Source organism: Tenrec ecaudatus, chromosome 3 (genome assembly GCF_050624435.1).
Source record: "Tenrec ecaudatus isolate mTenEca1 chromosome 3, mTenEca1.hap1, whole genome shotgun sequence".
NCBI classification, from domain to species: domain Eukaryota; kingdom Metazoa; phylum Chordata; class Mammalia; order Afrosoricida; family Tenrecidae; genus Tenrec; species Tenrec ecaudatus.
Window position 1 is genome coordinate 204,089,012 of NC_134532.1, and position 15,679 is coordinate 204,104,690.

The following is a 15,679-nucleotide window of genomic DNA, read 5'->3' on the forward strand; positions in this document are numbered from 1 at the left end:
ATAAATGAATGTAATGCTAGAGTTTCCTATTCTTCTATGAAGTTTGGAAGATTTCTCCCTAGCCAGCTGACTGAAATCTGAGCATTCCAAATTAAGATGATACAACAGAATTTGGAGCAGATCAAGCAATGTCATCAATGTTGCAGGCTAGGAAAATTTTGCTGAAGATAAATAAAAAATGATAGTGGCCATATAGCAGTATGTGCCAAAATTGTACATGGGCCAAGAGGCAATTATTGGAACAGAGAAAGAAAAGACTGCGTGGTTTGGAATCAAGAAGTGAGTAGGGTTCACCATGCTTATTCAAACTGCAAATTATCTGAGAAGCTGATTTATATGAAAGCATCATCAAGATTTGTTGTTGTGTTAGGTATTATCGGGTCAGTTCCCACCCAAGGACACTGTATGCATACCGGTATGAAACACTGAATGGTTCTATACCATCTTCACAAGGTTGCTATGCTTGAGCCCATTGCTGCAGCCTCCATGACAATCCATCTCCTTGAGGCCTTTCCTCTATTTCACTTTTCCTCTACTTCACCGAATATGAAGTTCTTCCCTGTGGACTGGAATTTCCTGACAATGTGTCCGAAGTGTGTAGCACAAAGTCCTGCCATCCTTGCCTCCAAGGAGCACTCTGGCTGTACTTCTTTCAAGACAGATCGGTGTGTCCTTTCAGCAGTCCTTGCTACTTCCAATATTGTTCTACAGCACCATGATTAAAATGCATGCATTCATCTTCATTCTTCCTTATTCAAAATCTAACTTTCGCATGCATACGAGGCAATGGGAAATAGCATGGCTTAGGTCAGATGCACTTTAGTCCTCAAAGTGTCATCCTTATTTTTCAATACTCTAAAGGGATCTTCTGCAGCAGATTCACATAATGTGATTCGTCTTTTGAGCTGCTGACTGATTCTTCTATGAAAATTGGTTGTGGATCCAAGCATTTGACATTCTCAACAACTTCAACCCGTTTTCTCCATCTATCATCTGTTGGTCAATTTGTGAGGATTTTGCTCTTCTTTGCATTGAATCACAATCCATAGAGAAGGCTGCAATACTTGATCTTCATCAGCAAGTGCTTCAAGTCCTCCTCACTTTCAACAAGCAATACTGTGTCATCTGCATAGGTTATCAATAAACCTTTATTCAATCTCGATCACATTACTTTCCATATATCCCAGTTCCTCTGATGTCGAGCTCAGCATACAGATTGAATAAGTATGGTGAGAGGATACAACCCTGTTCGACATCTTTCCTGATTTTATATCACCCCTTCTTCTGTTCACACAAGTGCCTTTTGATCCATGTACACGGTCCTAAAGAGCACAATGAAGTGTCCTGAAATTCCCGTTCTTCTCAAGGTTATCTACAGTTCGTTATGGTCTACACACGGTCAGTGTCGTCAATGAAACACACAATTGGATGAAGGCTTATTAATTAACAGCCTATTATGAGAGATGACAAAACCTTGCTTGCTGAAAGCTAGGATTTGAAGTGCTTTCTGATGAAGATCAATGATGGCAGCTTTCATCACAGATTGCAACTCGATGTAAAGAAAACAAAAGTCCTCAAAACCGGACTAATGGAAAACATTATGAAAAAGGAGGAAAGTTTGCACTCAGCAAGGATTTCATGTTGCTCTGTTCCACAACTAATGTTAATGGACATAACAGTTAACAAATCAACAGCCAACAAAACGTAGGATTTGTTCATGTATTACACGTAGAAAATATTCTGTACAACATTTCTATAAAGTGTTGAAGAGTAAGCATGCCACTTTGAGGATTAGGTGTGACTGACCCAAGCCATTGTATTTTCAGTTGCCTAGTATGCATGTGAAAACCATACACTGAATAAGGAGGACTGAAGGAAAATAATGCATTTGAATCAGTGCTGGCGAAGAATGTTGAAAACATCAGAAGCTGCCAGGAGAACAGTCAAGTTTGTCTTGGAAGGAGTAGAGTCACAATGTCCCTAGGAAGAAATGATGGAAAGACTTGTGTTAAGTACTTTGGATATTCTGTGAGACAAGGATAGTGAGTCCCTAGACAAGAAGAGCATGTTTGGCAAAGAGGAGGGGCTTTGGAAAAGGGGAAACCCTCAAGGAGGTGTATGGACAAGGTGACTGCAACGATTGACTTAAATATAGCAGATGTGAAGATGACTGAGTGAGTCCTGTCTTGAGTAGGATCACTTGATGACTTGATGATACTGAACAACAACATATCTTCTACCCTCCTGGATTCATGGGACTGATTGTATGTAATTGATTTTTGTGAACGATTTCTTGAACTGGGCCTTGAAAATGTACATCATAGGACCCTTTAGCTTTTAACTTGATTATCATCTGTAAAGATAGGATCGAGTAAAAACCTCTGAGGACCTAGTAAATGGCAGTCACGGGCTCAAAGAGTTTAGATTTGACACAAGGAAGGAATACACATTTATCACATTAAGTTAGTGTGATTTTAAGTCATTGCTACTTTTGTCATTGGTTCAATAGATTTTATTCTGAATCATAGCAAACCTATAAAGCATAGTATAACTTTCCTATAGGGTTTTCAAGGTTGCAATTATTTTTAAAAGTAATGAATATAGTTACTATAGTTAATGTGTTTTTATATTAGCTATATACATTTGATCATTTTATTGGGGGTCTTCTAGGTCTTATCACAATCCATACATATACCCATTTTGTCCAGCACATTTGTACATATGTTGCCATCATTTTCAAAATATGTTGTTTCTGTTTGAGCTTTTGGTATCAGCTTCTCATTTTTCCCCTCTTTCATCCCTAATGAACCCTTGATAATTTATCCTTTTTTTTCTCATGTCTTGTACTGACCGCTGTCTCCCTTCACTCACTTTTCTGTTGTCTGTCCCCTTGGGAGGGGTTATATCTCAAGGTTGCAATTTTGATAGGAAAAGGTTACCAGATATTTTCTTTTGCAGAGCTCAGGGTAGGTTTGAACCGTCAACATTTTGGTTACCAGGTAAACTCTAAATCATTGATTCACCGCTAGTTCTTTTATAACTACAGCTATTATTTTTCTCTTTTGATAAAAATATGGTAAAGGGAGATTTTATACCTTAAAGGCATGTTCTTCCAGATTATTAATATTGACATCAATTACAAATAGCACACTAAAGCTCAGTGAAAGAGTTTCATCCACTGGAAGCTTGTGGGGATGCCTGATAATAACCTTGGTAAAAAAAATATAGATGTCTTAAAAGAGTTAAGACTGGTTTATAACAGTTCTTAATACAGTTGCAAAAATAATTATAGTAGCTTGAAAAACCATGAACTATATAATAGTAGAAGAGAAAAGGTGAGGAAATATTTCACATCAGTCAAACGTAATCAGCATATTTTTCTTTTATTCATACTTCAATTTATTTTAGGACTGAAACTACTAAAATGAGGGGAAATGTGTTAGAAGAAGGAGAGCAGTAAAACAATATGAAAGGGAGGGGAACAATGCAAAACAGACTAAAGGCATGAGGCTCAGCCTTCCTTTAATCATTTTGTCGTGTTTTTCTTTAGAAAGTTCAGCTTTTCAGATTATTTTCTCAGCTGAGACACAGAAAGGAATTTATACTATGTAATGGGTAATGTCTCCTATCAACCTTTATTATATAGGCTTAACAATATAATAATTGGTTCAATTTTGTTAACCATTTTAAAGGTGTATGTTTGTAACTGCTATGGAGGAAGGAAGATAAAATGCATTTGATCCATAAAATAAGATGACAGTTTTACAATTTTTAGAAACTTAAAAATGGAAAAAATCTGTTAATTACTCATGTAGATAATCAAGAGTTGTTATACATACCTTTGTGAAAATGCATAAAAGAATTGAAATAATATTCAAATGTTTGAGATTCTAATTTTTCATACAGTATTGAAATTGCAAATTACATTAAGGATAATATAAAATATCTACAGCGTTTCTTTTTAGTATGTAAAATGCATGCTGAAAATACATGAAAGTCTATAACAATATGCATGCAAAGAACTTTCAAATTTTATGAATACTATTAGAACCACCAACACTTGTATTACCTTGCAATTTTCACTTTCAAAAGCTGGTAGAATGGTAATATTTTTATTCTTAATTGCATAAAAATTACCTACATTTTGCTGAAATATGTCAAATTTGTTTTATATTATTGCTCCATAAATATTTAATTTAGGTGAAGTCTTTAATGCTTTGATATTTCTGGTCCATTTGGTCATAAGTGTGTTTTGCACATCTTTGAAAGCACAATACTACTTCCTGGAGGGAAGAAGCAAATAGCAATGCCTTTAGACAACAATAGAGGCAGGAATTCCAGGATGGGCTTCATTTCCTTTTTTGGCATGTTTGCAATACAATATGTGATCCCCGCTTCCCTCCCCCACAATCCCTCTCCCTGCAACACACAAACGCAAGCACACACACACACACACACACAGACACGTTGGTATGTAGTTTTAACAGACAGGGTTAACTTCCATTACATTAAGATTCTTTCATGAAACAATCACGCATTTCATCAGAAAGTGTAATCAGCTGCTTATGTACCTATGTTTTCCCCTAAAATGTAAACTCGGAGCTCGGGTGGAGAAGCAGTTTTGAGTCTGGCTAATAACCATCAGGTCAGCCGTTCAAAAGAAACCACCTGCCCCTCTGCAAGAGAAAGGTGGGGTTTCTATTTTCTTCAAGATTTTCAGACTCAGAAATTCACAGCAGAGCTTCCACCCTACCCTATAACATCACTGTGAAGCCAGGTCCACCGGAAGGTAGTGGGTTTGATTTGGTTTTTGGAGAAGTAAGGAACCCACCAGGCACAAAGGATAAGTCCTTCGGCGCTTACCAAAAGGTGAGTTTTTCCAAATCACCGAGACTTTCTGAAAAGAACTGGCCTGGTGATCTGCTTCTGTAAAGAGCGCAGCCATGAAGCTGATAGGACAGGTCAGTGCTGCCATATGGGATTGCTTTGGGTCAGAACCCACTCCATAGCACCCAGCAACAACAGAATAGTAATGTGAATTCTAATATGCATTTGAATCCCTAACACCTTCCCCAGTGAGTGGCCCATGTCTATCCCACTGCTGTGGCTTCTACAGAGCAGACTGCTCCTTACGGTTTCCAAGATTGTAAATTGCATAGAGACAGTTACCTTCATTTTCCACCCAAGGAGCCGCTAGGGGATTTGAACCACTGACTTTGCATTTAGCAGCTGGTACTTAGACCACCAGGGCTACTACTCAGCCTTAATAAATATATGAAATTAAATATAAATGATAATAAATATATTAAGTAATTTATTTGTTAATGTAGCCTGTGTAATTGAGGCCCAAATATTGTCTCTTTAATATTAAACTTAACAAAAATTTAGTGATTGTGTACTATGTGCTTGTGAGTGTGTGTTCTTTTAGCCTGGGATTCTTCACATCAACTTGTTTTTCCACCTATAAAGATATTCATTTACCATGCTTTAATTGAAGCATGTTGTGTATTTTAAATGTCATATAAATATATGATCTGCTCACTTTTACATTTGTATTCTTTTCTGCACTTTAGAGAAAATGCCCTTACCATTTTCTTTCATTCTTTCACTGTGATATTTTTGTCGGAGAGAAAATTAATTGAAATACAGAATAAAAGAGCTAAAGAAAACAAGTGAATTACCGTGAGTCCCTCAGGTTCTTCCCATTTGGACCAAAGTGATTTCCGTGGATGAGTAAGAGCCACTTACTGTGGCTGCACCTCTTGGCAAGGGCTGTCTTTACTTAAAGAATTTCTCAAGAACAACAAACTCTTCTTGTAGGTGGTGAATTCCAGAGAAGAAATAAGGCAAATTCCCTCTTTCCTCCTCCTCCTCCTATTCCAAATAGCCAAACATAAGAAACCAAGAGTTGCTGTATAAAGAAGAAAAAATGAAGGACTAGCTGCAATATCGAATAGGTGTTCAGAAGTAAGCTTCTGAAAAAAAAATGCCGGATAAGAAATAGCAAGGTTTAGTAAAAGGCCTTGATATCCTTAGAAAGTAGGAAGAAGCTACATATTTTGCTCCAGTAGATGAAATTGGATTTGGTGGGATTAAGTGGATATTTAAAGGAGAGTTACTAGTTGCCAGAAGAGAGCAGTCCGTGGAGAAGGACATCCTGCTTGGTAAAGTGGAGGGGCAGCAAAAAGAAGAAGGCCCTCAGGGACATGGATGGACCCAGGGCTGCAACAGTAATAATTGTGAAGATGCCCCGGGGCTGGGAGGTGTTTCATTTTATTGTACATCGGGTCACTGAGTTGGAACTGCCTTGATGACACCGAAGAACAAACACAGATCTGGGCAGTAATGCAGTCACACCACACAGTCAGCGATTCAAAGCCGACAGTCGATCTGTGGGAGAAAGACATGGTTTTCTACTTTTTAAAAATCATTTTAATCAGGCTCATACAACTCGTATCACAAGCCATCAATTATGTAAAGCACATTTGTACATTCATTGCCCTCATCATTCTCAAAACATTTGCTCTCCACTTAAGCCCCTGACATCAGGTCCTCATTTTTTTCCCATCCCCCATGCTCCCCCTCCCTCATGAACCCTTGATAATTTATAAATTATTATTTTGTCATATCTTGCCCTGTCCGAAGTCTCCCTTCACCCACTTTTCTCTTGTCTGTCCCCCAGGGAGGAGGTCACATGTAGATCCTTGTAATTGGGTCCCCTTTTTCAATGCACCTTCGCTCTAAGATCCCAGTATCGCCACTCACACCACTGGTCCTGAAGGGATCATCCGCCCTGGATTCCCTGTGTTTCCAGTTCCTATCTGTACCAGAGTACATCCTCTGGTTTAGCCAGATTTGCAAGGGAGAATTCGGATCATGATAGTGGGGGTGGGGCGGTTGGAAGCATTTAGGAACTAGAGGAAAATTGTATTTTTCATTGTTGCTACATCGCACCCTGACTGATTTGTCTCCTCCCTGAGACCACTCTGCCAGGGCATCTCCAGTGGCCTACAAATGGGTTTTGGGTCTCCACTCCACACTGCTGCCCTCATTCACTATGGTAAAATTTTTTGTTCTGATGATGCCTAATACCTGATCCCTCTGATACCTCGTGATCGCACAGGCTGGTGTGCTTCCTCCATCTGAGCATTGTTGCTTCTGAACTAGAAGGTCGCTTGTTTACCTTCAAGCCTTTAAGACCCCAGACGCTATATCTCTTGATAGCCGGGCACAATCCTCTTTCTTTGCCACTTTTGCTTATGCACCCATTTGTCTTCAGTAGTCCTATTGTGGAGGCGAGCACACAATGATATGATTTTTCTTTCTTTGATGCCTGATAACTGATCCCTTTGGCACCTCATGATCACACAGGCTGGTGTGTTCTTCCATGTGTGCTTTGTTGCTTCTGAGATAGATGGCCGATTGTTTACCTTTAAGTTTTTAAGACCCCAGATGCTATATCTTTTGATAGCCGGGCACCATCAGCTTTCTTCACCACATTTGCTTTATTCACCTGCTCTGTCTTTAGCGGTTGTGTGGCGAAGGTGAGCATCATAGAATGCCAATTTAATAGAAGAAAGTATTCTTGCATTGAGGGAGTATTTGAGTGGAGGCCTAATGTCCTTCTGCTACCTTAATAGTAAACCTATAAATATATGCACATAGATATATTTCCCCATCTCATACATAAATATATTTGCATATATACATGTCTTTAACTATATCTCTATAAATGCCCTTTGCCTCCCATCTCTTTCCTCTATTTCCTTTGACCTTCCTCCTGTCCCATGATCATGTTCAGTCCCCACCAGAGTTTCAGCAATTCTTCTTGGTTACATTACCCTTGATCATGCCCTACCAGGCCTCCCACATAAAATTTGGATCACTTGTTGTTCCATTGTCCCTGGGTTTGTTAGCACCACTTCCTTAGCCCCACCTCTCCCATACCCCCCCCCCCCCGGGAACTGTCAGTTTCCTTGTTTTCTCCTCCAGATTGTTCATCCAGCCTATTTTGTCTCAGAAACTAACAGGGGCAGTTCTACTCTGTCTTATAAGGTTGCTATGTGTTAGAATTGACTCCATGGTAGTGAATTTGTTTTTTGTTGTTGTTGTTTGAAGAACAACAATGGCTGCCAGCGTGATACCATGCAGCAGGCATTGGTGATTCCCTTGCTTCTGTGTGTCATTTGTCAGCCTACTTTGTTAGGTTCGTGTAGGATTTAGTAATGACCTAGATAGTGCACAGTCCATTGCTGTTAGCATACAGTAACATCTTCATTACACCTTTTTTATCCGACTGGTAGTCTGATGTCATAGAGAACCCTGAATAAACTCAAAACCCTGTATTTGAAGGCTAACATTTTAATTTTTCATTTGAATTTTTTATTCTTACATTGAAAGTCTCTAAAAGATCAACTTTATTAGTAAAAGGTTGGTAGCTGGGACAAGCAGAGAGGGCATTAGGTGGTGTAGTGATAGAATGTTTATCTTCTATGGAGAGGACCCTGGTTTGACTCTCATCCAGTGCCACTAATGCACAGATATCTCTCAGTGGAGGTTACACGTTGGTACTACTTGGAAGAAATACTTTGAGAGCTTTCCAAGTAAAACAAAGAAGAACAATCTGGTGATGTACTTGTAGAAAACTACCAATGAAAACCCTACAAATCACAGACATTACTCCCCCACTGATTATGAGACATGCTCAGTACTGGGCATTATGCCGGAGTTCTGTGCATGTGGTTTCCAAGAGTCTGGGTCAACTCAGCAGCAGCTGACAACAACAACAACAACAACAACAAGCCTTTTTGTAACATTTGCATCCCACGTTTTTTGGTTTGTTGTGGCTGTGATTATTATGTAGCTATGCAAGGAGCTGGATTATGTGGATAAAAACATGGCAACAGGATTAAAGAAGAGCCATTAGCAATTTGTGATAATCAGATGGCACAGCCTTGCTTGCTGAAAGCAAAGAGGAATTAAACTTTTTTTTTTTTGAGGAATTAAACATTTACTGATGAACATCAAAGGCTTCGGTATGTCTTGTACGTTGAGAAAAGAAAAACAAATGTCTTTACAACTGGACCAATTATTGACGTCCTATCATCTGGTAAAATGACTGAAGCTGTCAATGATTTCATTTTACCTGGATCAATAGTAAAGGCCCAATTGCAGCAGCAATCAAGAAATCTAATGATGTATTGCATTTGGGAATCTGTTGAAATGAACCATCTGACTCAGAGGAAGGAAAGCCAGATGATTTGTAAAAGCGAGGATAGTGGCTCCTCATCTCACTTCCTTTGGAAATGTCCATAAGGACTGGTGCTTGGGCAAGGACATCGTGTTTGTTTAAACAGGGGTTCAGCGAATGGAGGAAGACGTTCAATAAGATGGCTTGGGACGAAAGCTGTTAAAATGGATTCAAACAGAAATGAATATGAGTGTGGCACAGCACAGGGTAATATGTCCTTCTGTAAAACCTGGAGCCACTCCAACATGAAGCCTACTTGGGATGATCTATGAACAATAACAAATATCGATACTAGAAGTTGCCATCCTCTTGAAAAATATATTTTTATTGGAAAGAGTCAATTAAAAAGTGCAATTGTAAGAAATTACATGACATGAATTCTTATCTTCCAACATAGGAATTTGGGGAATAATATACAGTAAAGAGAAACTATAATATAGGAATATCTACGAGTCCTGGATGGGACACAGGGACCAGACAATTCTGACTTCCATATATGAAAATTACAAATTGGAAATGGACAAGACCTTGTTTATCCTGAACATGTTGCTGTTCAGTGCCCTCCAGTTGCTCAAGACTCATAGTAGGGCTACGCGCAAGAGAGCAAAAATACAGCCCTTCGACTTACTAGCTACATGATATTGACAAAGATCTAAGATTCTTGAAGCTGCATCCACCAATTGTTTGTCAGTTTGTCCTACTTTGGTGGCTTGTGTATTGCTGTGATGCTGGAAGTTACTCCAATGGTGACTTTAAATACCAGCATGGTTGCCCAAAGCGAACCGATTTCAGCAGAGTTTTCATACAAGAAACAGACTAGGATGAAGGAATATACTGCCAATTTCAGAGGAAACAGCAACTAAAAACCGATGGGCAGCATAGAAACGTCATAAATAGCATCAGAACTGAAAAACTCATAAATAGCAGCAGAACATTGTTAGACAAAGTCCCAAACAATGAACCCCTCGGGCTGGGAAGCACTAAAAAATGACAGAAGAAGATCTGTCTTCTAAGAGTAGAATGGAGCACAGTAACACGGGTCTCGGAAATCCTGCAGGATTTGCCTTAGGGACCTTCGTTTGATGATGGAGCACAATTCAAGTAAGCAAACAAAAACAGAAAACAGCTGATATTAAAAATTAGAAATTGGAATGTAGAAAACACGAATCTAGGAAAATTAGAAGTTGTCAAAATGAAATGAAATGCATAAAGATTGATATTCTAGACATAAGCGAGCTGAAATGGATTGGTGCGAACCATTCTTAATCAGACAATCATATAGTTTACTCTACAAGGAATGACAAACTCAAAAGTAATGGCATCACTTTCATCAAAAAAGAAATAATAAGATCCATCGTGAAGTACAATGCTGTCTGTAATGGGGAAATATCGTCCACTCCCATACAAGGAAGCTAGTCAATAAAACTGTTATTAAAATTTATGTACCGACTACAAAAGCTTTTTTTGTTAGGTCCTATTGAGTTAGTTCTAACCTATAGCAACCCTATACACAACAGGATAAAGCAGGTCCTCACTCTAGGTCATCTCAGAATTGTTCCTATGCTCATGTCTCTTATCATAGCCACTGTGTCAATCCATTCCCTTGAAGGCCTTCCTCTTTTTCTCTGCCTCTTATTTTACCAAGCATGATGTCATGCTTTATGCACTGATCTCTTCTGACAGTCCAAAGTATGTAAGCTGAATGAAACCTCATCATCCTTGCCTCTAGGAAGCACTCTGGTCTTACTTCAGTAGAGAAGAGATGATAGAAAAGCTCAATGTTAGCAATTAAAACAAGACCAGAGGCCACTGTGCCACAAACCATAAATTGCTCATATGCAAGTTCATGTTGAAGCTGAAGAAACCTGAAATGAATTCATGAGAGCCCAAATTCTGCCTTTAGTCTATCCCACCTGAATTCTGAGAACATCTCAAAAGCAGACTTACTGCGTTGAATACTAGTGACAGAAGAATGTGAAGAATGGTGGTTGGACAACAAGAACATTATATCAGAAGAAAACGGAAGGTTATTGAAACACAGAAAATAAAGAAAAGATCAAAGTGGATGTCAGAAGAATCTGTATGCTGAGCAAATAGAGAAGCTGGAGTATATGAACCGGAACAAGGCAACAGGATTATTGTTGCGGTTGTGAGATGCCATCGAATTGGCACCCCCCGGTTTCAACCCAAGCACAGCAAAAGAGATCACTATGCTATCTCACAGTCGTTTCTTTGTCTGTGTCCATTGATGCAGCCATTGTGTCAATCTATCTAGTCGAGGGCCTTCTTTTTTGTTGTTCTTCTACTTTTACAAACACAATGTCCTTCTCCAGGAACTACTCTCTCCAAGACTCCTTTTCCAAGGACTTGTTTCCAGCATCACAGGAACACTTGAGCCACCACAATATGACAAACTGACGGACAAGTGGTGGATGACACAATCGTTCTTGCTAAAAGTGCGGAGGACTTGAAATACATGTGGATATTGATCAAGGATTGCAACCTTCAATGTAGATTACCATTCAATTCCCCACAACTGGATCAATAGGCAAAATCATGATAAATGTATAAAATATGGGAGTGGTCAAGAATTTTGTCTTGCTTGGATCCCAAATCAATGTTCCTGGAAGTAGCAGTCAAGAGCTCAAATGATGCACTGCACTGAGTAAATCTGCTGCACAGACCTCTTTAAAATGTTGAAAACCAAGGATGCTGGTTTGTCTGCCATAAGTCAAGGTATTTCCAGATGCTTCATATGCCAGTGAACGTGCAACATCGAGTATTAAGAACAAAGAATAATCAATTCATTTGAATTATGGTGATGCTCAACAATATTGAAAAGCCTGGACTGCCAAAAGAACAAAGAAATCTGTCTTCAAAAAAAACACCACCAGAATGTGATAATGCATCTCTTGTATTTTGGATCTTCTGTCAGGAGAGACCTGCTTCTGGAGGTCATCATGGTCAGTAAAGTGGAGGAGCAGGGGAACAAAGGAAGGACCTGGTCAGGATTGATTGACACTGTGGCTGCAATCATGGGCTCAAACATAAGAACAATTCTAAGAATGGTTCAGGAGTGGGAGGCGTTTCGTAGGGCCACTGTGACTTCAAGGCTGCTAACAGCAATACTTCTAACACTCCTTTATCATCGTGTCCTACTGTGGTGAGTTGTGTGTTATTGTGATGGCAGATGCAATATCTCAGGTATTCCGACTACCAGCAGGGTGACCCAAGTGAACACATTTCAGCTGGCCTTGCAGGGTAAAGCTTGATGAAACAGGAATAGCCCGAGGCATTAGCAATGGTAAACATTGTGACTATCTTAGGGACATTCTCAGATGTTATTGCAGAAGAGGAATACCTCCGATAGGAAAGCGCTCAGAATCATACAATTCAATCAGCATCATCCCTCACCTTTTTACCCAGACTCATTGGAAAAGGAACATCATTTGGTGGGAGTAAGAAAGGCTAGAGCTACAAGAACAATACTAAATCCTTCATCACATGGCAGAATGGCCTCCATGGAGAGGAGTTCATGATAATAGCAGTTATTGCCCTTGCTAATGTCTGACAATACGCCTTTGTTCGCATCGTACCCAAAGTCGTTGGTAGTGACCCCGAAGCAACTGCAATTCATAGCAACCTTGTGTGCCACAAACCCGGACACAGCCTGGTGCTGCCCCATCCTCACAATTACAAGTGTGTTTGAGTCCCTTATTGCGGCTATTGGGCCAGTCCATCTCACCGAGGGCCTGCCAAAGCTTTGTGAAGTTCTACTTGTCAACCATGCTGCTCTCCACTGACAGTGGATCGCTCGCTCCTTGACGTGTGTCTAAAACAAGTGAATCAGACAATATTCTGTTGTAGTCTATAAGGTTTTTCTTTGGATTAAATTTTGGTATAGGTCTCAACCCTTCTTCTTGGTCTGGTATAGTCTGGAAACTCTGCTGAAAGATCTCTGCTGGAGCCTGCTGATATCGGAAATAGCAACATAGCTTCCCAAATCCTCACAATGTGGAAGCCATTGACAAACTGACCGATGGGCGCTGTGTTACAAATGTTAGGGTTTATTTACTTTCTGTTTGTAACCATCAAACAATGTGTTCGCATACTACATATACCACGTTCTGAACATATATTTTTGAGACTAGGTATTGAATTATATTGAATGAGTTTAATTGGATGATAACACTGCGAGCTTGAAAGAGGAAGGTAACACTCTGAAATACACAGGGAATATTATATGCCATGAAAGGATAGTCAACAACAATATTAACTAACAATGAAGTCATTATTTAGGAGAATCTGTAAGTGACTGTAAATTAAAACATAAAAATAAGTGCACAAAGGACCGAAACCTAAGCTATCAATGGGTGGGATAAGCCTTCCCCTGGAATGCCCTCATACCATTTTCATAGATTAATATGAGGCCTATTGCATCATCTGAAGAAAATCTATAGAAACCCGACTGACTGGCAATGACCTTTAGTTACACTCTTTTTGAAAAATTAAATAAATAAAGACATCTCTGTTGTAAGGCTCTGTGAGGTTATACATCAAAGAAACTTTGTGATTCTGAAAAAATAAAACAAACTACTCACCCCCTGTTTACAGGTTTGACTTTTATCTTATTAGAATTCTGAAAAGAGTAATTTCTCTTGATCGTTGTTAGCTTTCAAAAAGAGATGCCGTGCAAAGTGCAATCAAATAACTTGTATGGCATGCATATGTTATCAGGAAATGTAATTCCACACTAAAAGGTTCACAATGTTGTTGACACCTTGATGTCTTTGTTCTGGCTTTAGGTCTCCCCCTTGATAAATTGAAAAACTCCCTTATTCAGTGAGCTCCATGCATCCGAATTCCTTGACGCGCATCACTGCACAGAATAAACATTCAGTGGAGTCTCCACTTTCCTCAGTCTTTCCTTCGTTTGCCTGGATGCCCTGAAGATGTTACCCAGCAGGTGTTTTAAAACAGCGCACCAAACACTCTAGATAGTTATTTTGGCAACATAATCATGATGCAGTATCAAATTTGATCTTGTCCATTGTTCACGTCTGGTCCTGTAATTGTTTTCTTGTAGAAATTTGGGGCCAGAGAAAATGTAGCAGAGTAAAGCTTAAAGAGACAGCATGCCTTTCGTAAATTCATCCCTTGAGCTTTAACAAGTTCCTCAACTTTCTGTTTCCTTAGCATTCTGAATTTCCTTGATCTGTAGTACTGATCACTCTGCATGGCTGGTGCTTGTCACACATTTAATTATCAGCTCCTTAATAACACTTGAGTATTTTTTATTTTCTTTGCACTCATTACCTAGACATAAGTGCTTAATAATACTTATCAAATAACCGAGTGAATTTATAAAAGATTAAAAAGTGTGTCGCATAATTTCCCCCACCTAACAGTCAATAGTTTTCTTTTAAATCATTTAACAGAACATTTGTGAGAAGACATGTCTTAAAACTGTATTAGTAAATGACTAAAATGAATACTGCTGGTGCAGTACGTTATCACTGGGCTGCTACATGGGAGGTCATTGGTTCGAAACCAAGAGCTGCTTCTTGAAGAAGGATGTGGCTGCCAGCTTCTATAAAAATTGTCATTTTTCTCAGATGTTTACAACAGAATGAAACACTGTCTGGTCCTGTGGTATTCTCACAACTATGGTTATGCATAAGCCTATTGCTGCAGGGGCCACATCAATTCATCCTCTTGAAGGTCATTCTGGGTTTTTAGTTCTTTATTTTTTTCACTAAACTCTCCAAGCATGACAACCTAACCTCTTCTATTGCTTGCTATGATTCCTAGACTGCCTGCATGGCCATGATGAGCTTAAATCAACACATGAATGAAACGATTTTCAAAAGGAAGAACTGAAGAAAAACTGCGCAAGACATTCAAACAATTTTGAATAAAAAAATTAACCCAAGCGTTTAACACATCAATTTTATACCTTGAAAATTCCAATGACCCAAGTCCATCAGATTCCAGGAATGCTATGAATTTTGATATTGCAAATCACAGTAAAAATCGTGGAATTTTGTTTTTAGGGAATGATTAAATATTAGAACTAGGTTCTTTCTAGGTCATCATCTAGCCCTGCTTTTCAGTTTATATGTGAGGATGTGGGCTTTCAGATAAAGGTAGCATTTTGCAAAAAAAATAACACTTTGACAGAGAAAAGTAAAATCAGAATGCTTAGTTTTCAAGTATTAAATACTAGAGAAATATTATCTTTATAAGATTTTATATTGTTAGGGGCTGTTCAGTTGGTTCTAGTTTATAACAGCCCGTTGTAACTAGAACCAATCAATGCTCAGTCCTGTGCCATCTTCACCATCATGCTTTGGTTCCAGTCACTGTGTCAGTGCATCCCATCGAGGGCTTTGTATTTCTTGCTGACCATGTACTGTGTCCAACATTATG